General features: G+C 40.2%; 1 long non-coding RNA gene across 1 annotated transcript; it reads right to left on the bottom strand.

The window, feature by feature from the left end:
- Positions 1 to 44: 44 nt before the first annotated feature.
- On the bottom strand, positions 45 to 2,875 carry LOC135637161 (uncharacterized). Its single transcript, XR_010496168.1, has 2 exons — positions 2,663 to 2,875; positions 45 to 206 (listed from the first exon to the last, which is right to left on the bottom strand). It is a non-coding gene; the product is annotated as an uncharacterized LOC135637161 (long non-coding RNA).
- Positions 2,876 to 3,097: the final 222 nt, after the last annotated feature.

Below are 3,097 nucleotides of genomic sequence, written 5' to 3' on the forward strand. Positions count from 1 at the left end.
GGCTTAACATTCAGAAATTCCAAATAAGAGAGATTTCCTAATACTTTGACACAGTATATCCATTTCGGTTCATCGACAACATTTCATTACATACAAAACATACTTATACAACAATAGCATAACAACCAACAAGACTTGCCCATAATTCTGAATAGCTATCCACTGCCTCAGCCCAAATCAAACATCTCGAAGAGTGACAAGCTGACCTGAAAGGTTTATATAACAACGGAGTGAGCCAAAAACGGCTCAGCAAGTGACAAAGCATATTCAGAACAAAAGGAACGGTTTGAAACGAGTAAGGTATCATAATGCAAGGCAGAATACCAGAATTCTCAAGGATACCATCTCAATAGATACCAAATCATACGTATCATGTCATTCATAACATATTTGATCCATAACGAATGGAGCATAGAGTAATTGGAACATATCAATGGCACATAGGACATTTCAGAACAAATCAGCTCATAGCAAATGGAGCACAGAGTAATTTGGAGCATATCAATGGTAGATAGGACATTTCAGAACATATCAGTTCATAGCAAATGGAGCACAGAGTAATTTGGAGCATATCAATGGTAGATAGGACATTTCAGAACATATCAGTTCATAGCAAATGGAGCACAAAGTAATTGGAGCATATCAATGGCAGATAGGACATTTCAGAACATATCAGTTCATAGCAAATGGAGCACAAAGTAATTGGAGCATATCAATGGCGTATGAAATGTTCCGGAGCATATCAACGACATATGGAACATTTCGAAACATATCAACAGTGGATGAAACTTTCAGAGCATATCAATAACAAATACCGTACAGAAGCTCAAACGTCGTCTTTGACGTTGCAAACATATCAATCTTATCCAAAGCATGTACAGAAACACATAACCAAAGCTCTGGATATCATATCAAACATACAGAAAGTGTAGTGGGATCTCAGTCAGAATGTGATTCATCCATTTCTGAATGACCACCTGACAAAAGTCTCCCACGTCTGGGAGCTCCATCCACCCACGTCTAGGTGAAGTCAAAGGGGGCCGGCAGAGCATCGCAGGCTCTAATCACATACCCACGTAGCGGGCAACAAGCGCATACAGAATATCCCTCATAGCGGGACCCCACATAGCGGGCAAATAGCGCATACCCTTTACCATTTCTGGCAAAGGTCCAAACAAAAGGACAGTTTCAACAATAAGTAGCATATATCGCAAGCACACGCGGAACAACAAACGTACATGTGCCTTTACGAGTCAATCCGAAGTAAGCAATAATCTTTCACAAGTATATTCGGACTTGAAAGGAATTGAAAGCAAGGGCACATATGGAATCCAAGCAATCACTTATACCTCAATTCAATAAGAAGATTTGATGAATTCAATGTCCAAAGGAATGAAACTGGAATAGGCACATATCGAAACCAAATGCGGAACAATAGGATATACATGTGCCTATATGAGTCAATACGATATAGCATAAACGTTACACAACAGTTTTCAAGAATGCAATAATTTTAAGGACAAGAGCATACAAGAATTCAAAGCAGTAATATAAAGCTCAATTGAATAAGAAAGCTAAAGGATATCAATCTCCAAAGGAATGAAACCAGAATATGAGAAATCGACCAAAGCTCGATTTCTAGCAGAATACAGAAGGCACATTGAACAAATGATTCAAACTATCAATCGTGCTCCAATTTACTCAAAAATAATCATTGGATAATACTTTCAGATAAGACAGGCTTCATATGAATTGAACTGTCCAACAGAGAGAGTTACAAATAATTTGGTAAGCAAGTGTCGTAGAACAAAATCTCTGTTGGCAGAATTCATAATGTCAGATTCAACAGACAACTGGACAGGTGTTTGGATTCCAAATCTTTCAATCCATATATCAAAGAAAGGTCTACGAGTCTAGTTTCCAATGAAATCAGTTTTGAACAACTCAGAGTTTCCAACAAAGACTTATAGGCAGCTCGGTATCAAAAGGTCAGAATATCAGAAGTTGCACAGATTCGAATCGTTACGTCTAAACAGGAGATATATCAAATGCAAGGCTAGAACAATTCAGAGTTCCTCATATTCAAAGCAAATGTAGAGATAAAATGGCAGTGAGGAACGATCAAGATACTTGCAATAGGAAAGATGAGAGCAATTATAGGAGAAACGATCAGGGAACTTGCAATAAGACATATCAGAGCAATTATAGGAGAAACGATCAGGGAACTTGCAATAAGACATATCAGAGCAATTATAGGAGAAACGATCAGGGAACTTGCAATAAGACATATCAGAGCAATTATAGGAGAAACGATTAGGGAACTTGCAATAAGACATATCAGAGCAATTATAGGAGAAACGATCAGGGAACTTGCAATAAGACATATCAGAGCAATTATAGGAGAAACGAACAGGGAACTTGCAATAAGACATATCAGAGCAATTATAGGAGAAACGATCAGCGAACTTGCAATAAGACATATCAGAGCAATTATAGGAGAAACGATCAGGGAACTTGCAATAAGACATATCAGAGCAATTATAGGAGAAACGATCAGGGAACTTGCAATAAGACATATCAGAGCAATTATAGGAGAAACGATCAGGGAACTTGCAATAAGACATATCAGAGCAATTATAGGAGAAACGATCAGGGAACTTGCCTTTCAAGGATTTCGATCCGAAGATCCAAAGAAGGTGCTAGCCCAAATCCTTCTACTTTTCCTCCGTGTCCTCTCTCTGTTTCGTTTTGTGCTCCCGTTTTCTTCCTTTCTTCGCAACTACACCACGTGTCGAACATCGAGGCACAGTCACCTGCTTTCTCTTACTCTCATTCCTTCTTTTTCTTTCCCAAACGCAGCTGCCACAACCGTCGCCGCTGCCGCTGCCACAATCGCAGCCCCTTCCACCGCACTACCTTCCTTCCTCCCTTCTCTAGCAGACATAACTGCTGCATACGCAGTCGCTGCCGATGCGACCGCAATCCCGTCCGTAGCCCCTTTTTCCCCCTTTCCTTTCCTTTCTTTCCCAGCTGCAACTACCGCAGTCGCAGTCGCAGCCATGGCCGCAGCCACCACAACCGCAGCCTCTTCTTCCTC

Source organism: Musa acuminata, chromosome BXJ1-3 (genome assembly GCF_036884655.1).
Source record: "Musa acuminata AAA Group cultivar baxijiao chromosome BXJ1-3, Cavendish_Baxijiao_AAA, whole genome shotgun sequence".
Lineage (NCBI taxonomy): Eukaryota > Viridiplantae > Streptophyta > Magnoliopsida > Zingiberales > Musaceae > Musa > Musa acuminata.